This window comes from Triturus cristatus, chromosome 11 (assembly GCF_964204655.1).
Source record: "Triturus cristatus chromosome 11, aTriCri1.1, whole genome shotgun sequence".
In the NCBI taxonomy this organism is placed as follows: domain Eukaryota; kingdom Metazoa; phylum Chordata; class Amphibia; order Caudata; family Salamandridae; genus Triturus; species Triturus cristatus.
This window is the reverse complement of record NC_140594.1, coordinates 792,574,269-792,601,256: the sequence shown is the minus strand read 5'-3', so window position 1 is coordinate 792,601,256 and position 26,988 is coordinate 792,574,269. Positions and strand designations below refer to the sequence as shown.

The 26,988-nt window shown below is 41.5% G+C and overlaps 1 long non-coding RNA gene across 1 annotated transcript; it reads left to right on the top strand.

Moving 5' to 3' along the window:
• Nucleotides 1-10,478: 10,478 nt before the first annotated feature.
• On the top strand, nt 10,479-26,050 carry LOC146785448 (uncharacterized). The gene is made up of 4 exons (XR_014970413.1): nt 10,479-10,610; nt 19,310-19,646; nt 25,173-25,255; nt 25,787-26,050. It is a non-coding gene; the product is annotated as an uncharacterized LOC146785448 (long non-coding RNA).
• Nucleotides 26,051-26,988: the final 938 nt, after the last annotated feature.

The following is a 26,988-nucleotide window of genomic DNA, read 5'->3' as shown; positions in this document are numbered from 1 at the left end:
GCACTTAATAATCTCCCTAGAAGGTCTCTGGGTGGGCGGACCCCATACATGATCCTCTTTGGCATAAATATGTTTGTCCCGGACCTTGATGGTCTAGACATGGCAGCGTCTGCCGCACCCTTTGACGTAGATGATCACTGTGCTGTATTACAGAATCTACAAGAGACCAGAGACAGTCTCACGAAGGAACACGTGCCCTCCACATCTGATGCTGCGCTTCAGATTCCGGTAGTCGGCTGGCTACCTCGAGTTGGTGATCTGGTCCATGAGAAGGTGGAGAACAAGAAGGAGTTTGGCCCCTCTTATCGTGCCCCGGTTCCAGTGCTCGGCGTGCAGGGTACAAGAACAGTCATTTTACCTGCCCGAGCGCTTTTTTTAGCTGACCGTCGTACTCACACGATCCCTCTCCTTAGAACACTCCATTGGCTCCCAGTGCATAAGAGGGTATCCTTTAAGGCACTGGTATTGGCCTTTAAGGCCTTTCATAACGTCGGTGCTCCTTACTTAAGGGCTAGATGCCAGCAGTATGAACCCGCACGCAATCTACGGTCCTCATCCTCCTGTTTGCTATTCACCCCAAGGTTCTATCATGCCCGGCTGGGGGGTCATTCTTTTCAGGTACTGGTGTCTGTACTCTGGAATAATCTACCTATTGAGTTGCGCTGGGAAAATGATCCTCTGCGTTTTCGTCGCAAACTAAAAACGCTCCTGTTTTCATGATCGGTGTTCTAGGTTCTGATTGCTGAGGGTTTTTTGTTGCGGATTTCCATGTTAGCGCCGGGACACTCTTGGGAGTAGCTGTGCGCTCTATAAATACCCAGTAACATTAACATTAACATTAACCTCCACTTCCTGGTCGCAAGGATAACAGATACATCTCCATTGACAATGTCAAACTACAGCGAGTGGCCGATTCTTCTTAGTATGACTCCAGCGGTTTCTTGCCCTGCGATGCTGAGAAACTCTGTGTTGGCTCCAGCTCCTGACAACATGCCTGATGTTGCCATCGAGATGCATACAGTTACTGCTCCTTTATTGCTACCACCGGCTGGTAGTCAACCTGAAGATACTGAGTATGCTTATCCTGCAGATGTAACATTACCTGTTTTACAATCAACCGCAATTACACAGTCACGTTACACTTTTGACACTAACTCTATGACTTCCAGGGCCCCATCAAAAGTTTCTATTTTTGCTGTTTGGTTTAAAAAACATTTTTTTGATTCCTCCTTGGACTTACATTTGGCTGATGCTCATATGTGTTTTTTTTATTTATGTCAATCGGATCTGTAGTGGTATTTTTTCGTCTAGTGAACGGACACTACCTAAAAGAAAGATCTACAATTAGACTAATTGATGGTACTTTGGCCCCTCACTCCTCGTCACACATCATGAAAAGAGACCAGACATTTGTGAATATTACTGCCTGGCCTGTGTTAGATGGGATTGCGTGTGATGCTGTTAAATTTCAAATTCATGGTCCGACCAAGGTTATCAATGTACCAAATGTATTTCGTGTTTCTATGGGGAATGTAGTTAAACAAAACATCCGTTCTGATGATTTGGGACGTTCAGGCCATTGAAGCACTGTTTTCTGATTTGAAATATTATGCCACATTTGATGCTGAGGATTTGTATTTAGATACTGCTAATTATGGAGAGCAGTTTTGCTATCAACATTATGGCAATCATTTCCTACATTGGGGTATCTTGCAGAGTGATAATTCCCTCACCAGTGTCCTACCCAATCGCCCGCAAATCACTTTTAGACGGGGCTATACCTTGCGTACCAGATTAAGTCCTACTGTGCCTAAGACTACTGTGCCTAAGACTACGAATACATCCTCTTGGCTGACCCCTCACACCATTGGTTTCCACAAATGTGGTTGCTGTGGCGTTTGTAGATGGGCTAAACACAGAACCAAATCTTTCCATGGACATAACAACCGCACCTACGAGATTAGATCCAATATCAACTGTACCACTAAATTTGTCATTTACATAATTGAGTGCACCTGTGGTAAACAATATGTTGGTAGCACCATTAGGGCTCTAAAAGACAGAATCAGCGAGCATGTCAGGGCCTTACATCAACAAGATGTTAGATATACTTTAGCTATACATGCGGCTTCTTGCCCAACACAGAGCTCACATAAAGTCTTTCAATTTTCTGGAATTGAAACCATTGACCATAATCCACGTGGTGGTAACAGGGAATTGAGATTAAGAAATACGGAGGCGACTGGGATTATGCGTCTCCAGACAGTGGAGAGCGGATTGAATTTTGATTCTGAGATGCAATATTTCATTGGCTAAAATTGAGTTTTGATAAATGAAACCTTGTCATCAAGAACTATTTATTGGTCATGTTTACTTAACTTTGTCAGGCACCATTTATTGGACAGCATTCCCTTTTTTTCTAGGGTTGTATTATCCATTACCTTGTTTTATATGAACAATTATGTGTATAACAATTATGTGTATAAATTTCATTTTCTCGCATGGCCTTCGAGGAGGATAGAAATTAAATTCTTTACTCTTTGTATTTTAATATACAACTTGATCTGCGTCTTCTGGACACCCTAACATCCAGTGATATGATGCAGTATTTTATGTAGTCATAGTGAACGCTAGTCCATGTCTATTTTACATGAGAAGTTTCACTGCTCTTTTGTGATTGTATGTGTTTGTTGTTGTAATTTGGTTTGTGTAATACTTGCACAATAATGTCTTTTTTATTTTTCTGCGACATTGTTGTATTGTGATAGATCTATCATGTACAATTTTGCACATGATTATATTTGTAACAATGTATTATCAGTTTTTTCACACAATGTTTGAAGCTCTTAGTTATATGTATGCCTTTTGTGTAGTGACTGGGGCTTCTTTACTCAGTTACAATTTCAATCGAGTTGTCGAATGTGAGTGGGGTTTTGCTCTTAATGTTTGTTGCATTGGTTTTATATGTTGTTTTTTTTTTTCTTCTGTGCAACTCATTGGTGTGTCTAATTGGGGTGTGGGCTCTGTATTGTCGTCTCTGTCTGCCGTGTACTTTCCGTTTGGTTTCGTCTTTCTTCGTCTCTTTCTGGACACGTGCTCTGTGTCATTGACTTTTAGGTGTATAGGTAATTATTCGTTCGCTTTCACACTTCCGGTCTAGCGCGTTTACTGTTGGATACGCGCTCTAGTGTTGACGCTGTTTGACGCTACTTTATTACTTCCTGGTCTTGGGCGCCTACACTCTAACACGATTGCTTTTGCCGCCAGGACGTGTCCGATTTTCTAACCTGCAGTGAGTACCAAATAGTTCTGTCGGTGCTGTTATTCCCGCATAGGTTATTTTTTAAATGATTTTGTGATCCCGGACCGGGATATTCTACTTGGACAGTTTTTTTGATTAGATTTTCTTCGTGTTTTGTTTTTATTTGTATAGGCATCCGTGGGAAACACATACTCGTGTTTGTCCCTCTGAACATTGTTGTCTTCAAATTTAACGCATACGCTTGGGGATACTCTTTTACCCATTAATTTTAGTAAGTATCATGTCCACCATTTACTTTTTTTCTAGGTTAGTAGTCATTTTCCTTTCCTTTTTTCTGGGCTTTTACACTACGTTTTTACACTCGTTCTAGGCTCTATGGATGATTATTCTTCGCTTTACTGACGGCATGAGCACTTTGGATCTAGAATCAGGTGAACGTGAATTCACATTCACGACATGGTTTTATTGGACCATTTCCAATATATACCGGTCTCTGGTGAATATTGACAGATATATTCCCTTTCTTGTTCTCCCGCTTGTTCGTAGTTCTAATTATCTGCCCCATTATCCTGCCGTGTTGACTGTGTACCCAGCCGGGTTGGAAATATCACCGGTCCTGGGGTAAGATACGTTTGTATTTTTCCTGAGCTTGTGGTTGTGCCTGATATAGTTTTTCCGTGCATGACTCACTGGGGTATGACACTGTTTCCTTCCTTTGTCTCTAGATCCCATTGTACCGTAGCAACTTTATTCAGGTACCTTTTTATCACTTTAGTGTGTTTTTCTTGATGGATTTACTTTCCTTTTTTTTTTTGCTTTGGCATTTTCTGGTTGTATTATATTTTGTGTTTGCTATCTTGTCATCCTCCTTGGTCTTGTTCTTTTCATCAATTATATTGTCATCTTTTCACAAATCGGGTGATTATCTTGGTCTTAATTCCTTTTGCTGTTCACGTGTTCCTTTTTGTTTCTTGGGATTAGGCTGTCACTTGCTCTTTCACGATGCGGGGATATTCCGTCATAATTGTGTAATTGCGTGATATATGTATCCAGCAACATTAGTGAAATTTGTAACTATTGCGTGCTCTTAACATTGGTACTGTTGGTTTGTTGTGCGTTTCATGTAGGGTTACTCTCCCAGGTGGTGTGGTTAGTTCGCATCACTTCTTGGGACTTGAGTGGTGGTTTTATTTTCTCTCACCCATTGTGACCTTGTACATGTTGTTCATTTTAAATTGTTTGTTTTGTTCCCAGCCCTGAAGAGTCGTGGGTCACTATACCCCGACGAAACACATGTCGGCTGGTTGCGTGTCTTTGACAGAATAAAGAATGCACAGCTCTACTTTAGTTTTCTCTATTTATCATTGGTGTATCATGTTGCATCTATGCATTTGAACCTCTATGTGTGCACAGGATTTTTTTTGCATTATATTGTTGTAGGTTTTCTTCCTACACATTTAAGGGGTTATTTAGGGTCTCCCCATCCTGTTTAGCACCATACCTATCTATTCACAATGACTCTTTATACGCTTATCTGCAGGGCGCCACTACTTCCTACTCACTAAAACCCTTAACTCGGTTGCATAAGTTTACATATTTCATTGCTAGTAGTTTCTGGAAAACTTACTAACCTTGGGTGTATTATACCCGTCTCGACCTGGGGTTGCTCTGACTTATCTGAGCTCAAACGAGTGTTCAGGAGGTCATCGTAAATTAGTTGGACCTTATTCTGGAAGTATGTGGCTAATTTATCGCACATGTCTTGATCTGGCTGGAACATGTTAGCTTGCTGTGATGTGGAAAGCAGACTCACCGTTTTGAAAAGCTCCTGGGAAGGTTACCTGCTTCTTCTATCTTAGTGGTATAGAACAGTCTTTTAGCAGTGAATATTGCATCTTTATACTGTTGGAGAGCACAATTATAGATTGTTTTCTTGTCTATACTATAGTCCTGCCTCCAGAGGCGCTCCGCTTTTCTGCAGATTACTTTTAAGCCTTTTAGCTCAGAGCTATACCAGGGAGCTGAGGGTTTTGATCTCCTGACTGTTACCAATTTTTCAGATGCCATAGAGTCAGCCACTGTCACGAGTCATTCATTAAATATGAATTCTCCCTCATTATTGTCCTTACTCAGCGAAAGGGGAAGTTGGCCTAGGGCCATATTTAGACTGTCAGCTTGGACACTAGTCCATCGTCTGATCTTTACCTTTAAAGCTTTCGTATGGGTTTGGTGTGTTGGCAGAGCGACCCTAATCTTCAAATAGACTGCTTTATGGTCTGATCAGGGAAGAGCGGTGACACTGATCAGATCAGTATCTGCATTATTGGAGAAAATGCCATCTAAGATATGGCCTGCCTGATGGGTGGGTTCATTTACTAGTTGGCTAAAACCAAAAGCTGCCAAATTGTCTAGAAGTCTGCCAGAGTACGGATTATTGGCTAATTCCAAATGATGGTTAAAATCGCAGAGAATGTTAAAAGGATGGGAGTCAACATGGGATTTCAAGTGCGTCATTAATGCCTGTAAGAAAACAGCCCTAGGACAGGGAAGGCGATAAATCAAAAGTCCCTGAAACTTAAAAAAGTTGTTTACATTTATAGTAAAATATAACGCTTCAGCTGGTAGGTCAGAGATAGTTTCTACTCGCGTCTTTAAATAGTCTCAATAAATAATCGCTATACCCCCTCTCCCTTTCTCTCTATCCTGTGCAATAACTGCATAACCCTTCAGTAGTAAAACATTCCAGTCTGGACCCGAAGCATTGTCGGTGCAGGTCTCCGTCAAGAAAATTATATCGGGCGTGGTATTTTGAATCAGATCCTCAATCTGATATTTATTTCTACCAACGGACCGCACATTCAACAGAGCGCAGTGTAGTTGCTGTTCCTGAACTAACTTGGTGACTGTATGTAGGTCTTGCCTTGAGGAATCATTACATATTTCTTCCCCCATCCTGTCTTTTGGGGAATCTCGCAACGTAACTCTCGAAGATCGTCCACTTTTCCTAACTTGGTCCAGGCGGTTAGTCCTACCTTGGCTTAACCGATAGGCGCATTTAGTGCAGGCCACCGCCTCTAAGTTCCTGTCTTACGGGAACAAGTCATGCATTCTACAGGGATAGACGTCTAGGTCCATCAACTGCTGTCTACTATATGTTGCTAACTTTAAACCTCCAGGGGTTCTGGCGCTAGTCATGCTCCGGGCGCCGACGGGCGCAGACAGGCTTGCCTTTGGTGCGCCTTTGGTGCGCCCGCGGCGCGGACGCCCCGGCATGCCTTATATGAGAATTGAGGAGCAACAACTAGCGCGTCAACCCTGGTGCAGTGTGGACCTGCCTAACTTCCGGGTACCACCAGGGTCGAACGGAAAATGAGGCGAGGATAGACGCGGGATGAAAGCAGCAAGCAATATCTAAAAGTAAGTCAGTTTACAATAATTATTACAATCGTCATTAAAATACTAAGATTCCAAACAAAGCAACAATGTGTGCAAATAAGACGCGAGGAGGTCTAGCAGCAAAGGGGAGTATTAGGAGGGCTTCAAACAGTCCAAACGATTACCAAACACTCACACTATACCCTAGGCTGCGTGTAAAGCAGGACTGTTCTCACCCTAGTTGGAGAAACCACCACGCTCCATGTTGCGCTGTTCAATGACATCGCTGGACACCACTTCCTTCGTGGGGGGCCTTCTGCAACCCTGGATCGGCCGCAATGCAATTCCACAAAAAGAGCACTGGACTTGGAGGCCACACACGTTGAGTAATACTTTATTTCTGCAAGGCAGTCCTGCTTGACAACGACAAGCGCACAGAATTTCATTTGCCAGTATACAGATCCTGACGTGTTTCGGGCTTCCTTCGCCTTGGTCACAGGTGATCTAGCTAATGCGAAACAGGCAACATACCGCAACTCAAAGTAACAGTTTTTTAAGTCTCGCCTGCTGTGTGTGTCTGCACATTGAATTCTGAAACTTGGAGTTCTTTCACAAGGTAAATCTTAAGTAATAGCGGTTGCCAGTTCCACATAAAATAAAATAAATTACCACAGTGGGCTTCTGAAAGGCTGCGTGTAAAGCAGGACTGTTCTCACCCTAGTTGCAGAAACCACCACGCTCCATGTTGCGCTGTTCAATGACATCGCTGGACACCGCTTCCTTCGCGGGGGGCCTTCCGCGACCCTGGATCGGCCGCAATTCAATTCCACAAAAAGAGCACCAGACTTGGAGGCCACACACATTGAGTAATACTTTATTTCTGCAAGGCAGTCCTGCTTGACAATACAAAATACATACTAATGTTGTTTTTTTACCATTGTAAATTATTTTCTAATCATTGTCCTATGTAAGAACAAAATATATGGCACTGCACATTAACCACTACCCTTCATTTAGGAACTCAAGGGAACATTGTTGCCAATGTTATTGGAACAAATCTAGTTAGAGAGATTCACATATACATTTAAAACATGTACCTGTTCCTCTGGTGAGCCATAGAGCTGGCCATACCGGGACAGGACCTTCTGTGCAGCAACTCCAGCCCCTCTGGCAAGCAGACAGTGGCCCTCTCACTCACTCAACCTGGCCTTGAGGTCACAAACTGCAGCAAATTAGAGGAGGTCTTGATGGCTGCTGGGTTAGGACACAGCCATTAGCCTATGTATGTTGCTTTCACACACTGTTGTGGAGATGAACACCCATTACGAGGTCAACTTCTGCCACGGGCATCTGATTACAAGTGTCCTGATGGTGAGGTCAGACACCTGCCATTTTAAAAGGTCAAAGAGTGTGTTTGGGACTGTTAAGTGTGTCACCGCCACTCAAAATTGTGGCTAGTTTGTTTTCATATTCAAACTACAAAGAACAATCATGTATTTTAAAAATAAACATTTATATGTAGTGCATTACTGTGGTAAATTGCGTTATTTGCATGGTGTTGTTTACACATCCGTTGACGATATTTTGATTGGAAAAAAAAAGAAAGGTATTTTTCACACATTCTTTCATATTTAAAATATTAACTGGTACAAAATGTAATTTGTGAAGTAAAAATGACCAAAAACAAATGTTGGATTAAAATATGTTGTGGCACCATATATATGTTTAGCACAACATTACATTTGTGTTAATATTCCTACATATTTTATGTTGAAAATGTTTTTAAAACATTTACAATTCTTCCAATGCAGACATTTGAAACCTGGGAGAGTGAGGGGATAACAGCCTCAAGTGTACCACCCATTTCCAGACCTTGTCACCATGGAAGAATGGGATATTATCAAAAAGTTCAGATTGAATAGCCAAATGATACTGGATTTATGACATCAGCTGGATCCAGATCTTTTGCCTCAGAACAGAAATCCCAAATCTATTACACCAGTTGTGGCAGTCTCTGGAGGAATGACACAACCAACTTTCAGTGACATGCTACAAGAAGTTCTTTAGTCAATAATGATGTAGTGAAGGTAGCTACATACATTGCTATGTTAGCATAAGCGCGTTAGCTTTTAGAAAGCCATCTTGCCACTTTTGCTGCTTTTGCACGCGACACTGAAGATACATGTTATTATTTGAGAAACTGCTTGCTTGCCTTTGCTTCACATGAGAACTGTCTGTTGTTCACCTCCCTAGACGTGCACTGCGACCTTGGTCTGAACATTGTGTGCAAAACACTTTGAGCAGCCAGACAATGTATGTTTTTGAATCCAGGTTGATCGGCCCACTCTCTAGTCATAATATGCACACAGCTGCAAATACCTGAATATCGAGAGCCTTTAATATTACAGTTAGCATGCGTTTGAAACACATTCTGGAGAAGAACATTTCCAGGCGCAGAGCAAAGCTGATCCTGTGATGTGATCCTCATAAAGCTGATCTTTACGGTATGGGGTTCCCCATTCAAGCCTAAGAGACCTTCTACTAGTCTAATAATATTAGTTTACTAGCGAAAGGAAGGTGGCTGTATGCCACTGTCATTTATGCTATGATTTCTACTTTCATTTTCTATGGTATTGTAACAATGCTGATGGTTTTAATTATAATCATTTGTCTGCTTATGTTAGCCAAAGTACTGCATCTTAGGACACGTAGTTTATAAAATAAACCTTTTAAACTTTACCGTGTCTCTGATTACTTTGTTGAGGATTGATATATGTATAATAGGGAACAGGTATTTCCGATTCCCACCATTCCTGATAATACTCTAAGTCGCTTGTTCTGAGTTGTCTATACAATGGGACCTCCGTGATGATACGGATAACAAATGGGACACTGATGCTGGTCGGATAGGGGTTCTGGGTGCTGAGGTGAGTTTTTTGGTACACCACAATTCACTGAGGTCCTGGTTTCCTGCGCATAGTTCTGTGCATAAGCAGAATCCCCGCAACATGGCACACCTAATGTTTGGTCTGTTGATTTGAAACGCCTTAGTAGCGCTTATATTATTCCACAACACCCTCACTCTTGTTTCCGGATAACGGGAGTGATGGATTTTCACCTACCTGTTAGTAACATATAGGTTCATACAAGCTTGTAAATTAAAAAGGTGTTTTTATATTTCTGAACCAGTGTGCTACAGTAAATTACATTGTTGTTCTTCTCTGTGTCCTTATGGTGGTCGAAATTGCAGCGCATAGTCATACGCCTTTGCGGCATCATTTGACGCAGTATGGGGTACCGGATGATGGGATGGCCGTTATTTTGTGGTGAGTGCTGATGGCTCTCACCCTTATGAGTTGTTTTACTCTTGGGTGATGCTCCTGGCAGTAAATGCGGATGATAAAACGTTTCACTCGTATACTCACACACGGGTCCCAGCAAATTATACGCCTGGCAGCATAGCATTTGGTTTAATGGCGCCCTTCCCCATGCAGTTGCACCGGCTAGACTCGGCCCTTTGTCAATTCCAGGGGCCACGTGGCCGGTGCTGGCCGGCTTTACGCCTCACCCCTGCTATTTGACTATTCTGGTGGATGAATTGTGTACACTCCATACAGCCCTTACTACAATATATAGGGCTTTGGTGCAATACGTTTCCTGCAACGTGCAGGTGGGGGCAACTGCTGTTGCGGGTCTACCAGCTGGTCATCCTGCCACTTAGTGAGCGCACATACCATTTGCGTGATCGCACTAGTATTAAGTCACCTGATAGGTTTCAGGTTACTGAACGTTCTCCTCGTTCTTCACAGGAAACATTGGCCTTGCAGTACGGTGGAGGAGAGCGTGGCAGAGGTCGGGGTGCCCAGCAAGGTCGTGAGCAACCCCGTCAGGCTCAAGGTAGAGGAAAGCAAGACGAGTTTGCACGTCAACGTCCCCCATTTCAAAAGAAGAAGGTTGCTGCATTAACAGCAAGGTATGCCACAGATAGTACGGAACCAACTTCGGAACCTGACATGGGCGATAACGCTGCTCGACAGCGCAGCGGAGGTTACAGTAGTGCGGCAAGCACTACGTCCATATCTGGACGTGACATCAACTGACACGTTCATTACTGTAGAAACTGCAGATACTAGAGTGGTTCCCCCTGACAGACTATATGACATAGTCCTCTTAATAGAAGGTGACATACAACGCACAATTCAAGGGATTTTTTGGGATAATCTGACCTCTTCCTATGACATTCTCTTGGCGGAGGCGGACTGGCCCCCGACTTTCATTTTAGATGCTCCTAGAGGGGAGGAGGTTATCCTCCCATCCTTTGCGCATACGGTGCCAAAGGAGCATGCTGAAAGGTTTGCCGCAGAGTGGGCTCAGGTGCTTGCACCGGCTTTGTATCGTACTCAGGTAGGCTGGGATAAATTGTCCCCCAGCCATGAGATTCCCTTAAGGTCTATGCCCCAGCCACAACCCCAAGATCCCATGCGCCGCGAAGTGAGATCTCACGTCGTGGAAATCCTTGATCAATTGGAATATCAGGGTGTTATTGAAACATGTGTGTCACCAATGAATAATCCTTTGTTCACTGTGACGAAGCCTGATGGGTCGTACTGCCTAGTTTTGGATTACCGGCACCTAAAGGCTCATTGCCGGACATGCGCGGTACAGAATACCCACAGTTCTGCCCTAGTGGATAGTCTTGTACGTAAACGATTTAAAACCACACTTGACATATCAAATGGCTTTTATAGCCATAACCTGTCCTCACTTAGTATGTTGATGATATCTATCTCACAGACGGCGAGTTGTGGCCACATCTGTGTCGCGTTGATCGTATTATTGTAATGTTTGCAGACTTCGGTTACAAATGTAACTTTGCGAAGTCTCACATTGCAGAGTATACAGTGTTGTTTTTGGGCTACGAGCTCAACAATGAAGGTCGAGGACTGGCTCCTCACTTTCTGGAAAAGTGCGCATGTTTGCGTGCTCCGACAACATTGATAAAATTACAGTCTTTGCTGGGCTTTCTGAATTTCGATCGTACGTATATGCCTGATTATGCCCAGCGTATCAAGCCGCTTTATGCCTTTTTACAACCTACTTTTTCCAAATCGAGCTGGCTGCCAGAGCATTCAGCCATTTTACAATCATTACAGGCTGATCTTCTTGCTTCAAAGTACTTACTGACGTGTGATAACCACACAAACCTGGTAATAAGAATTGTGCCAGGCGCGGTGGGTTTCACGTACTTAACGTTCGATGAGGGCGACACCGTCCCCATTGCATACAAATCCCACCTGTACACTTTGGCTGAACTGCGTTTTTCCTCTGTCGAGAAAGTTTTGACGGCAGTACAGATGGCGATTCTGAAAGAACGAGCGCAAGGAAAACACATGTTGGTGGTTACTCCATATCCTGCCCTGGAGGCACTGACGAAAGCAAGTGTACCTAATTCTAAAGCTTTGCATCCACGTTGGATACAATGGGCCACTTCCTTGACATCGCCAGATGTCACCTATATCTTTGATGCCTCATTACAGACTCAGGAGTATTTACAGTATGAGTTTGTTCATCCTGCTCCTCTGTCTTTGCGCCCGCTCGAAGATTACCATTGTGTCATTTATACCGACGGTTCGGCGCAACCGGCGACTGGATCGAAGCATGCCTATTCGGCAGCCTGCGCAATTGTGGCAGGTACTTTCGTAAATGGTTAATTCCTATCTGATGTCGTGCATACGCAGACATTGGGCGATCGTACCGCACAGTTAGCAGAGCTACGTGCTCTGGTGCTTGCACTGGAGTTTGCTGATCCTCGAGTCACTACTCTTATAGTAAGTGACTCGTTTTACTGTGTTCAGTCATTCAATGACAATCTTTTCTTTTGGTCTCAAAATGAATATCGTGATTCCAAAGGTAGCACAATTAAGCATAAAATGCTTTGGGTTCGAGTCGCAGAACTTAAAGAACATCTGCCTCTCGTGAATGTAATTCACACTCTTGGGCACCAACGAGTTGGTGTCCACGCTGTCGGAAACAGCTTAGCTGACGAAGCAGCGAAAACAGCAGTGGCGACATATTTAGTAGCAGCAGTTACAAGATCCAAAAGTAAGATCGATGATGACATCTTGGCAGCTATTGCTGCTACAGGGAAGGGAGGTAATTACCCGAGAGGGTTCCCTGCTCCTTACCATTATCACTTAAGTCCTGATAAAGTCCCATTAGTGAGAATTAACGACGTTGGTGACAGATTGATTCCCAACGCGGACTGCAGACCATCTCTGATATCAACAGCTCACGAGGGTATGGCGTCTGTCCATGCCGGCGATGCAGCAAGTGTCTCTATGTTACAACAACGTTACTAGTGGCGCAGGTTATATAAACAACCTCGCACTTATGTTTTTTGATTGTGACATTTGCCAGCAGATTAAACTTTCAACTGCTGCGCGTCCACCACAAACTCAGTTGTACATATCCAATAAACCACTTGGGTGTGTTTATCTGGATCACTGCGGTCCTTTCTCCTCTGATACTGCGAACAAGTATATCTTGGTTGCAGTGGATTCGTGCACATGTTTTCTGTGGGTATGGCCACAAAGGAGTGCTTATGCCCGTACTGTCATCAGGGATTTGCGTCTCTTTGTGGGAAGTTTTGCGTGTGGTACCTTTCTTTCTGATCAGGGCCCTGCGTTCGCCTCTAAGGCGTACAAAGAAGCCATGAAAAATTTGGGGGTCCAAGTCAAATTTTCGTCTCCATACCGGCCTGAGGGTAATAGTGTAGTGGTGTGGATGAACCGTGACTTAAAGCAATCTTTGACAGCTAGGGTTATAGGCACTGGTCGGAACTGGCTAGCCCATTTGTATAACGTCCAACGTGCACTTAATAATCTCCCTAGAAGGTCTCTGGGTGGGCGGACCCCATACATGATCCTCTTTGGCATAAATATGTTTGTCCCGGACCTTGATGGTCTAGACATGGCAGCGTCTGCCGCACCCTTTGACGTAGATGATCACTGTGCTGTATTACAGAATCTACAAGAGACCAGAGACAGTCTCACGAAGGAACACGTGCCCTCCACATCTGATGCTGCGCTTCAGATTCCGGTAGTCGGCTGGCTACCTCGAGTTGGTGATCTGGTCCATGAGAAGGTGGAGAACAAGAAGGAGTTTGGCCCCTCTTATCGTGCCCCGGTTCCAGTGCTCGGCGTGCAGGGTACAAGAACAGTCATTTTACCTGCCCGAGCGCTTTTTTTAGCTGACCGTCGTACTCACACGATCCCTCTCCTTAGAACACTCCATTGGCTCCCAGTGCATAAGAGGGTATCCTTTAAGGCACTGGTATTGGCCTTTAAGGCCTTTCATAACGTCGGTGCTCCTTACTTAAGGGCTAGATGCCAGCAGTATGAACCCGCACGCAATCTACGGTCCTCATCCTCCTGTTTGCTATTCACCCCAAGGTTCTATCATGCCCGGCTGGGGGGTGATTCTTTTCAGGTACTGGTGTCTGTACTCTGGAATAATCTACCTATTGAGTTGCGCTGGGAAAATGATCCTCTGCGTTTTCGTCGCAAACTAAAAACGCTCCTGTTTTCATGATCGGTGTTCTAGGTTCTGATTGCTGAGGGTTTTTTGTTGCGGATATCCATGTTAGCGCCGGGACACTCTTGGGAGTAGCTGTGCGCTCTATAAATACCCAGTAACATTAACATTAACATTAACCTCCACTTCCTGGTCGCAAGGATAACAGATACATCTCCATTGACAATGTCAAACTACAGCGAGTGGCCAATTCTTCTTAGTATGACTCCAGCGGTTTCTTGCCCTGCGATGCTGAGAAACTCTGTGTTGGCTCCAGCTCCTGACAACATGCCTGATGTTGCCATCGAGATGCATACAGTTACTGCTCCTTTATTGCTACCACCGGCTGGTAGTCAACCTGAAGATACTGAGTATGCTTATCCTGCAGATGTAACATTACCTGTTTTACAATCAACTGCAATTACACAGTCACGTTACACTTTTGACACTAACTCTATGACTTCCAGGGCCCCATCAAAAGTTTCTATTTTTGCTGTTTGGTTTAAAAAACATTTTTTTGATTCCTCCTTGGACTTACATTTGGCTGATGCTCATATGTGTTTTTTTTATTTATGTCAATCGGATCTGTAGTGGTATTTTTTCGTCTAGTGAACGGACACTACCTAAAAGAAAGATCTACAATTAGACTAATTGATGGTACTTTGGCCCCTCACTCCTCGTCACACATCATGAAAAGAGACCAGACATTTGTGAATATTACTGCCTGGCCTGTGTTAGATGGGATTGCGTGTGATGCTGTTAAATTTCAAATTCATGGTCCGACCAAGGTTATCAATGTACCAAATGTATTTCGTGTTTCTATGGGGAATGTAGTTAAACAAAACATCCGTTCTGATGATTTGGGACGTTCAGGCCATTGAAGCACTGTTTTCTGATTTGAAATATTATGCCACATTTGATGCTGAGGATTTGTATTTAGATACTGCTAATTATGGAGAGCAGTTTTGCTATCAACATTATGGCAATCATTTCCTACATAAAGCCAATACATTTCGTAATTTTGTAAATTATGCACAATGGGAACATTGTCCAACGCCAATGTTAGGCAGCTCAAGCACATTGGTGAACAAATTTGCCTATTTTACTGATTTCAGAATTTCTGAACCTTGCCGCCTTAAAATGGCAGCAGAGTCTGCCTCGAAGGTTAGGCTAACACATACTAAACTATTATATTCCAAATCCTTTTTGGATGATTTAGTGGTCAGGGGTTATGATCTGTGGAAAGATATTATTGATCTGAAGTCTGTCTGGGGTTCTAAACCTTGGCAGGTACAAGGAACGGAAGCTTTGCATCGTGCCTGCCTTATCCCGAACCACATGTTGTTTTTGAATTCGACTATTTTTCAGACCACCTGCTTTGGATTGGCTACTTCTAAAGAACTGAATTCCCCATCTATTCCGGATCTGGGTGATTACCCAAATTGGGATAATCATACAGATCTGTCCCTTGATGCGTCGCAGTCGTACGTTACTAATTCATCCTTCAATATTTCCAAGTTCGACTCTGAAGGATGGTTGACTTGGCAAACGAGTTCAGATTCCTGTGAACATACTTTTTGGGTCTGAAGCCTGGGTATACGCAAGATCGTGTAGACCTCCGCTTTGAATCTTCTCATTCTGTTACTACCTACTCCGTTGGGAAGTTATGCCAGTCTTGGCTGCAACACTCCACCTTAGCATCTGTTAAAGTTCATTTATCTAAATTACATGACAAAATAGATTTGAATGATTTTGTTAAGGTCCTGTGGGTGGCAGGTCCAAGAGATGGGTGTATGCTATTTATAACGAGGTTTGGAAATTGTCGCAAATTGAAGCTGCTTCCAGATTGAGAGCTATTGATCAAGCCAATATGGAAAAAGTGCTACCTGTTATAGATGATAGCATTAACACCCTTTCTTCCAGAATTTACACATTAGATAATATTGTTTCATCTGTTGTTGATATTGCGCAGGATGATGTGTCTGTTTTATATCATGGTCAGAATCAATTGCGTTCTATAATGCAGTTTGCATGGACATTGCAAACGTTAAAAGCTGGGACTATATGAATACTTCATCGTTATTCCTTCCTTTTAATTTAACTGCGAAACAACAATTCATGTCCATGAATGATGCAACATATTCATTACTGCATATTGAAAAGTTAGCACCTTTACCTTTCTCAGTGGCAGAATTGAACTCAGCTGTGTGGCTTATCCACAGGTTAATTACATTGCCATTTCCATTGTTTAAGTTCAGTTCGTGCATGAAACATTATGCCCTAGGCAGAAATGAACAATTGGGTACTGCTTTCCTGCATGAAATCTGGTCACTCCCATTTACATACAGGTGCATGAGAGACGGTAAAGAGGTCTATTTGTAGTCTGTAGGCACATCCAATTGCATGGCGCGTGCAATGTGCACGCTCCTAATTTAGCATGCGTCCTGAAAGGGATTCCAGTGCCAGCTATTACACCTTCTTTCACATTGCTAGCTAACGGTAGTTATTTGCTTTTGAATAACGAGGCTTACTGCGGAATGCTAGTGGGAATTCCCTACATTGTGATTGTATCACAGAGAGTAGTCTGCTGTAAGAATGTCCTTTTCCCACCCCCGCATGGGCGGCTGGATGTATCCATCTGGCCTTCCATTTCAACCATGAAAGCAGAGTTCAACAAGATGAGCAGAATAAGGGCTCTATTGTCTCAAAAAGAGGTCGCTCTAACTTTGTCCCGTGAAACATTTGTACTTCACGTAGCTAACACCCGTACCGAGGTGCAGGCTCTTTTAAATACTGATCTCCCACTTCATTTTGGGGCCCTGATTCAAACTATATTCAACGCCTCGTCAACAACTGGCTTGGTGCATTTTTTCAAAATTGTGGGCTCTGGCCTCGTGACCTCCTTCCAAACTATTTTTGGTGTGATACCGGCCTTTTTTCATTCTATTTTTGCCAGCTTCTTTGGAGGGCTTCCATTGATTCTCGCTCTTGTGGCTGGCGTACTGCTGTTGGTCTGCGTACTGCGCAATGGCTGCACACTCTGTGTCACGCGACAGCCTGGCCCGGATGCTTGAATACTATGGAACTCTACCACTGGCAACCCTGAGCATTGCCTATGGATTATCTTTCCGGTTTGCCTACTTTACATGCGTACAACCTGTTTTTCATTGCCTAGATTGTCCTTTCGAATGGGCTCTGGATTTGTGCTTGTCAAACTCGGTGTCTCCTGCCCCGGATTATGATCGACTAATGAGTCCATTAGTGGCTCATGAGTTGGACTGTTCTGGTGTCAGGATTATGGCCTGTGGAGCAGCACATGGAGTCCATGGGAATTGGGACATCGGAACGGCAGCGTATGACTTCTTGGCACAAAATTATCTAGAAGAACACGCCAGCTGTCCTCTGAACGTGCAAGAGGCTCCAGTGGTCGAAGAACATGTATGTTCGTTTACCTTGCTAAACTGGATGGCGGAATCTTTTGCATCGCGTTCCAATGACTTCCTTTTGGAAGCTGTTGCTACGTACTGTGCTTACACGTTCATGGATTAACTTGATTATCGTCCAGCTTCACTAGCACAAACCAAACATTTTTTTTTCCCTTCATTTTAGTTTTTTTTACGGTTTTTTCGAACTTTCACTGCTCTTTTTGGATATACAATACATGCACTTGTTTCTGCTCTGTCGATCTTGAACTCTGCGTTCCTTATTGTATCCCTATTTGCTCGTAGTCCGATCCAGGGGGTGTAGTGAAGGTAGCTAAATACATTGCTATGTTAGCATAAGCGCGTTAGCTTTTAGAAAGTCATCTTGCCACTTTTGCTGCTTTTGCACGCAACACTGCAGATACATGCTATTATTTGAGAAACTGCTTGCTTGCCTTTGCTTCAGATGAGAACTGTCTGTTGTTCACCTCCCTAGATGTGCACTGCGACCTTGGTCTGAACATTGTGTGCAAAACACTTTGAGCAGCCAGACAATGTATGTTTTTGAATCTAGGTTGATCGGCTCACTCTCTGGTCATAATATGCACACAGCTGAAAATACCTGAATATCGAGAGCCTTTAATATTACAGTTTGCATGCGTTTGAAACACATTCTGGAGAAGAACATTTCCAGGCGCAGAGCAAAGCTGATCCTGTGATGTGATCCTCATAAAGCTGATCTTTACGGTATGGGGTTCCCCATTCAAGCCAAAGAGACCTTCTACTAGTCTAATAATATTAGTTTACTAGCGAAAGGAAGGTGGCTGTATGCCACTGTCATTTATGCTATGATTTCTACTTTCATTTTCTATGGTATTGTAACAATGCTGATGGTTTTAATTATAATCATTTGTCTGCTTATGTTAGCCAAAGTACTGCATCTTAGGACACGTAGTTTATAAAAGAAACCTTTTAAACTTTACCGTGTCTCTGATTACTTTGTTGTGGATTGATATATGTATAATAGCGAACAAGTATTTCCGATTCCCACCATTCCTGAGAATACTCTAAGTCACTTGTTCTGGGTTGTCTATATATTGGGTCCTCCGTGATGATAAAGGATAACGAATGGGACACTGATGCTGGTCGGATAGAGGTTCTGGGTGCTGAGGTGAGTTTTTTGCTACACCACAATTCACTGAGGTCCTGGTTTCCTGCGCATAGTTCTGTGCATAAGCAGAATCCCCGCAACAATGAGACACATCAACAGCTTCATCCAGTTTCCATGACATGAGGATTTTGCCTATGTGAAGGGCGATTTGTATGGTCTGGGTCACCAACCACATGTGGTTGGAACAATTGATGGTACACAAATTGCCTTAGTGCCACCACATGTCAGGCAATAAGTCTACTGGAATCGAAAGCACTTCTATTCAATCAATGTACAAGTTGTCTGTTTAGCTTATTTGTACATCATAAGTGTCAGTCCCTAGAAGTGTCTTTCCCCATATTAGCCCATGATTCCTTTCTACTAAAGAACAGCAGCATATCCCTGCAAATGTCACAACTTGGATGTGAAAGGGGCTGACTTATTGGTAAGCACAATCTGATATAATACTGTTTGTGTAATTTCAAGGTGAATCATCTGAAATGATGTTAAATACCTTGTCTCTTTTAGGAGACTCAGCTTATCCCTAATCGACCATGGTTGTTGCCACCGCTGAGGAATCCAGCAACGCTAGGGGATGTCTGCTTCAATAAGGCCCATGGAAGAAGGAGGCTAGAGGAGCTGGCTTTCAGGCTCTTAAAGGCCAGATTTGCTGTCTGGACAAGAAGGGTGAAGCCCTCCACTACTCACCAGAAAAGGTGTGACAAATCACCATGCTGCACAACATAGCCCTGCAACGGAACATCCCTTACATCGCAGAGTATAGAGACCATGAAGAGCCAACGCTTGAGGATCCTGAAATGCCAAATGAAGATGATAGTGGTGAGGAGGAAGGAGTTGGCTGAGTGTAAGTATCTCTTTACATATTATCACATTAACTGTTAAACCAACTATTGATGTAATGAAGAAAATAGTATGTGCTGGACATTTTTTAGGAAGAGAAAGTTCAGGAAAATCTAGGCCACAGGTCTTTGTTGAGCAACGTTTTGACACATTGACTTTTGTGTTGATTTTCATTATTTATCTCCTATTGTTTATTTGAAAATGTGTGATCGAAAAGATGACTTTTATAATGTGTTTATTTTATTATGTTTCATTACTCATCTTTTTGTTTGATCTGTTTTAGGCATGTTCACTATGTCATCTACATATGGACATTTCAGTTTTCTAACATTTGCAGTTAAATGGTGCTATTTCAAAGTACAAAGGGGCTATGGGTTGTCCCTATAGGAAAACACACACAGACTTTGTGTGTTCATATCTTGTACTGAGACAACTTGCACAGTGGATGAATGGAAGTTTTTAAGATTGCATTTTACTTGTTTTCTGTTGAATGGTGGCACCTAGCCAATATGGGCTGCATGATTTGCACTAACCACATGTGGTAGTCAACCAAAAGCATAGTCACCCCCCTTCACGTTGGCCAAATGCAAATTTTGTGTTAGATGTATGAATTTGTTGCTATTTCTCAACATTGTAGAAAGACATTCTTGTAGCACACCACTTAAAGTTGGTTGTGCCATTCCCCCAGAAACTGCAACAGTACATTAACTGATCCTGTGGGCACAAACGAAAATACTGCCAGGATTTGGGGCTACTGGTGTTATTGCTGTGCAATTCCTATTGTGAGGCAGAAGATCTGGCTACAGCTAATGACATAATCCAATAATATTTTGTCTATTGAATCTGATTCCTTAGATTATATCTTCTTCTTCCATTGTGGCAAGGTGTGGAACTGAAAATGTAAAAATGGCACTGAGTATTTGTATTATGTATGGTTTGTTGTGTTTAATAAAAATTTGATGTAACATTCTGTTTCAAATTTAATGAAATACTAGTTGATGAGTTTTTGGTATTTGTATTTTGTTGTCATGGTAGAAATTAGTGAGAAACATTACCTACTTGTAATTCATTTATGAATAAACAATCCGTTGGTTGATATGTATGATGAAAGGAAAAAACAATTGAATGAATACAGAAAATAACTACAACACCAGTCTTTGACTTTATTTGTGTTGCTTTTATTAAAATCAAATCAAATAAAAGTGGATGTAAACCAATAAATAAACTAAATAAGAAAAGGTCATAGTGGATGATACCAAAATTGTTGAGCCAAAATTGTTTGAAGTCCAATGTCCAAAATACAACTGACCTCAGAAAGGCAAATGTGACCAGAAAATAGTCCACGGAGTGAATGGTAGTCACACACTGAAGGAAATTATGTTTGGCGTCTCTTGGTGATGATGGGGGTCTTGACATCTTCTCCTGATAGTCCGGATGAATGTGTGCTCCTGCGGGGGGCTGGTGGATCCTCAGTTGCAGGTGCTGAGGTGGGTGTAGGTGTTGCCTCTTGTAGCAAGACCTGCCTTTCTGTGGCTGAGGCAGATGTTGTAGGGCCAGATGTATTTGGAGAACCAAAAGGAAAAGATGGTGCAGGAAAAGCCCAGCACTCACTGGAGTCTTCTGCTCAGGCAAGCCAGATGGACCAGGCAGCTTCTCTTCACCAGACTTTCAGGAGTGGAGTGCTCCCTGGAGGCTTGATCCTGGGCTGGAGTATAGGTATCCTGAGACACAAATGTTTGGTCACCTGCTCTAACTCTTGGCCCTATGATGAATGTAACACAAATAATATTTTGTAAAAGTATGTATTACAGAGCCAATGAGTTTTAATCAAATATAACATAGAAACCTAGAAGGGAAAAGTAATTGAATATCATGATTCGGCCTTTCAGTTAAAATGTTATTAATTACACAAACAGTTTATGTTTCCTACAAAACTACTTCAAATAAACAGGTACGAAGATGTGCTGAAATGAAAAAAGATAAATTAGTAAGTATACATGAAATGTACCAACCATTCAACACAACACAGTAGAGAGACAAAAAGTGAAATTAACCTTTCCAAGGCATCTTAGAGAGATGTTTAGCATTAGTCATCATATAGACAGTGCAGAGTTCAGTTTCACATATGCAACTTTTATTCAGTATACAATTTTATGTGCCTTAAATGTTTAAGGTCAACAAACTTTCATTTGTGAAACTAATGACAGCAATTCAATTACATGACAAGAAAATAACTACATACAAAATTAAACACAAACAATGTTCAAAGAGAGTATTCAATAGAGATTGATCAATAAATGACACAGGTGAAAATATGATAAAAAAGTGAGAATGAGAAGAATTAAACGGGAATATTATTATCACAAAAAAGTGAAACAAAGCACAATGATAGTTGTAGTTATTCCAATGAAACATTCCAGACACTTGTGAAATGTAACTTGAGCCTACCTTGTGTAAATTTGCAGTGAAAGAGGACATTTACTAAGTGAAACTGATATACGTTATTTGTTTTATGGAGTACAAACACTTACAATCACTATAACATCATGTGAAATGGGATGGCTATTGAAACCTGTTTTCTTAAATGCAACTCAATACATTCAAACAAACAAGTCATAAAAGATGTTACTGATATGTTTAGTTTTCTATGTAAAAAGAATTATGCTGAATACATTAGCAATAGCTAACCTCAAAGCAAACTGGACATTTAGGTTTAGTGACACATTGAAAAGAATAACTTACCAGACTTCACTCAACCAGAGATTCCTGTCAACCATTCAGGATGTAGGATCTGCAAGACTTTCTCCTCCCAGGGCATGAGTTGTAAGGGGGCCTGGGAGAACCACCACCAGTCATCTGGGCCTCAAAGTGATGCTTGGCGGCACATGCATGCACTTTAAAGTGGAAAAAATACCCCTTTTCTCCAACTGCTGGGAAAGTTCCTTATGGGCATGTTTGCAGCCATCAGTTCCTCAAGACAGACTACGATGCACCAGGTCTCTCTCCAGACAGTGATCCTGCAAGGTTTAGTTCACAAAGGTCAGCTGGAGCTTGGTGGAGTAAGGAGCTTCTGTTTTTATGCCTTTTGTGCAGGAAAATAGGAGGCCAACCACTTGAACTTTGGAAAGCAGTTTCAGTCCTTGGATGTCAGCAGGAGTCAGGAGGTTTGAGTCTTCTTCTTCCAGTAGTCAGTAGTTATTTTCTTCCCAAGTCTTGATGTGTTCTGTGGACTTAGTGGCCAAGTGCTTATCTTATTTTATGCACTAGCCAGTGACTGAGAATTCCATATTTTCCCGCTGTACTCCCATATTCTTTTTCAAGACTACATCTTTGGATTACTGCAGATATTCCCAGAAGCTCTAACCTCAAGCTGGCTATCAGTAGCAGCTACTACCGATCAAGAGTGGTGAGTGGGGAAGGGGCGGGGTTGGGGATGGGAAGGAAATGAAAAAAACATCTGGGCTGGCCAGCCGCTGCCTCTCCTCCGTCCTTTTCTTCCTTTCTCTGTCAGCATCAGGAAGAACCCGGGTCCCAGGCTCCCCATAGCCAATCACAATGCCGTAATTCGTTGCTCAGCCGGGGACTGGGAGGCTTTGCATGTTCCTGAACAGCCTGTTTAAAGGTAGCCTGGTGAGGAAGATGCAAAGTGCACATAACTGTTTTGCTGTCCCAGGAGGGCCAGCCAAGCAGTCATGCACACTTAAGGAGTTCAACCCACTGCTCTCCCTGCTCTGGCCAGCCCCACAATGCCCGAGAGCCCCTGACTACAATAGGAAAAATAAAATGATAATAATTACATGTTATTATCATCTTATTTTTCCTTTTAAGCAGTGGGGCGATGTTCCTCCACCTTAGCGGAGGAGTCGCCACTGCTGGCTATTCCTTTTTCCCACTTATAGGTCGAATATAAATAATACTAGTAGCATGAAAATCATGAAGATTGTGTGAAGCTAGGCCCACTCAGCTGGTACCCTTAGTCCTGAGTTAATGTATATTTGCTTCATTTATTTATATGTAATATGCAAGCTTTGCCTGAGGCTTTTTGATGCTAGGATGGAATCCCAAACACAGAAAAGAGCAAGAGGAATCGAAAACACATCAGGAGAAAGGGAATGCTTTCAATTATTTACAAAACGGACAGTGTGAGGTAATTTAGGGGCGCTCCAGTGCAAATTGTTCCAGAGAGTGGTGACAATATTTTGAAAGATTGTCCTCTAGTTCACACCCTCCTATCAGAGAGGAGTCTGGAGAAGCAACACAGAACATGATCTAAGGGGGAAACAACCATTACAATGCATGCTAAACCATGCAATACCTTTAGCACACAGTCACTAACACGCATAAGTCTTCATCGCGCATGTCACTGCCACAAATGCCATTACCGTGCACTAGAGCAATATACACTTTACGCACGTACTTTAACAACGTATTATTGGGCAAGTATATAGCTTAGTGTATCTAAATATATGATATAATTAACTATAGATGGGTAATATTTATTTAATACCTGAGTATTAATGTAAATAATTCTGTAATATCCATATTATTTTTAAATATTTGTAGGACTGTAACAGAAACCTTTAAGGATGGAATGGAAGGGATATAGGGGTATTGGGAGGGGAAGGGTTTTAATGCACTGGTATCAATTTCAATGCCTGAGTATTCCTATTTACCCATTACATTCTATGCTATTTAATTACTATATACTTTAATTAAAATAATTCTAGGGCTGTAACACACACCCATATGGAGGAGATGCAAGGAATATAGGGGCATGGGGTGGGGACATGTATTAATAATCAGGTATCGATTTTAATACTCGAGTATTAATGTTTAAAAAAATTTATATATGATATTTAATTACTATGTACTTTAGACAATATATTTCTAGAACTGTGACACACACTTTTAGGAATGGGATGCAATGGCTAAAGGGATAATTTGGCGTGGAAGTGCAATAACACTCAAGAATTAATTTAATTGAGAATCAATATTGAAACATTATAATATATGATATTTAATTATAATATGCTTTAATTAAAATATTTCTGGGACAGCAGCACACACCCTTAGGAACAGGATGCAAGGGATACAGGGATATTGGATGAGGAAGTGTATTACTACTCAGATATTAATTTTAATAATTGAGTTTGATAAACCACAAATTCATTAATTAGAAATGTTGAAATACAAATTAAAACATAGTGACGTTAATCTATAAAAATACAAACATATTTTTAAAACATGGAACAATTTTTTTTAAAGTCTAGACTAAATAAACCATTTTTAATATTTGTAATGTAAAAGGCAATAAATCACACCATTTATATTTTTATAAGATATATTAATAAATTGATTAAAAATAGGGGATTTGTTTAAACTAAATAGTAAAAAACATAACTTTAAGCACAAAAATATAACACGTTACTTACAATGCATAGTATTTATTTTTATCATTTTAAACATATTTTCCCATACTTTTTCATTGTTTTTAATGGAGACAATTTTCCTTTTTTATTTTTATTTTCAGCCTTGATGCACACGTTTGATTCTGTTTCTATAGTGGGTGGAGGGATGCAGTCAAGATTAGAAGCAAGGAAGAGCTGTGGTGAGGTAAGAACAATTTACTTTGCATTCTTAAACATATAGGAGGTTAAGTTTATTGCAAGGTGAGAAGGGGGAGGTAATTAGATGTTAGACAGGATAGAAATATTTGTTTTTGTTGTTTCTACCACTTTTACATATGACCTCATTGGAGCAGTTTGTGTTTTTCAAAGGTTTGAAAAAGTTGCAAAAAAAAGGTTATTACATTCTAAACCTATTTGAAAAACCCCCCAACATTTTTGATTTTTGGTGTCATGTTTTTTTAACACTTTGGTGACTTTTCATGACAAAGACTATGTCGTTGGTAGAGAACATTTTTGGATGTATTACTACTGGATTTTTTTCTGGGAATATTGCTTTGGAGATTGGATTTTGTAATTTTTGTGACCTTTTTAAAAACATTGCTTTTCTTCATGATTTAGTTTCTTTTGGGCTTGCTGTTTTTCGATGTGGATAGATTGCTCCTGGATTTTTCACTGGGTATTGCGTTCTGTAGAAGATGATTATTTGTTTTTTTTACAAAAAACAATAATTTTTCAGGAGTTGGCCCTTTCTTTGGATGTTGGTTTCTTGTTTGGAATATTGGAGTACTGAAGACTCTTGGTGACAGGTGGTCTGAAAAAGTCACCATTAGTTGAAGAAAGAAGACATCCACAAGTAGGAACCATGTAATTCCTTCAATTCATAAAAAATAATTTCAAAATCACCAATTTAATTGGATAGTTTTGTCAAAACAGGCAAGTAATTTTGAGGGTTTTTAGAGTGTGTTAGAAGTATAGAATGCACACAATATTGTCTAGGTGATCTGAAGCTCCCATCAATGGAAATTGATGGGTTTTAGCCAATAGTCCCTCAGACATCTCTTGACTTTTTTGGGAAACACAAGGGTTCAGAATACCTGCCAATGCTTGTGCCATTCTCATTTTTTGGAAACTGTGCTCCTCCTTCAAAATTTTCGAGAAATGAAATGAAAAAGGTTTGGGTGAAGTCTGCAAAATGATTTGTTGAAAGAATTGTGTAATCCCCCTATGGCATTCAATGCCCCTCCTCTAAGTAGGTACAGTAATAGTTCCAAAAGTCAATGGGAAAACTTGGCTTCCTCCTGTGACCCGACCTGCTTAGATGTCCAATCTATTGGTATTCAATGTAATTAAGCAGTGGGAACAATATTTCTTCATTTTGGGTAAAGTAGTCTGATGCTGTACTTGATGTGCAGAACTCATCCACACACTCAGGTGGTACAAATCATAATGCTGTTTGTTATTTTGACTCATATTGTAGTTTACTGTTTGACATGTAATCCTCTGCTAAGGATGTTTTTTGAATTTTTCGCCAGTAAGTCTGGGAAAACTGAAAATGTTGTTAATAGTATTAATAATTGTTAATTCAAAGGCAATTATTATTTTCCCAGCACTTTTATTCATTGTTATCATTTTTTTTTATTTTAGTGTACGTTGAGGATTGCTTGTCAGAGAGTAAGCTGTATACTAATGAGACTGTTGTGCCATTTAGATTACCATGAATGGTGTACATTTGGGTGAATGGATGGTGTGTGGACTCACAAGTCCCATCCATCATCCAAATTTCACTATTCTCGAGAGTTAACAGGTTATGGGTTGTGCTAAATGTTAGTATTCTTTTCAGAAGGTTTTCGTTGTCATGCAAAAGGAAAGGTTCATTATTGTAAGAAATTGTTAGTTCATGGGGGATGTTAATAGTTTGGGGTGTTACTCGTTGGGGAT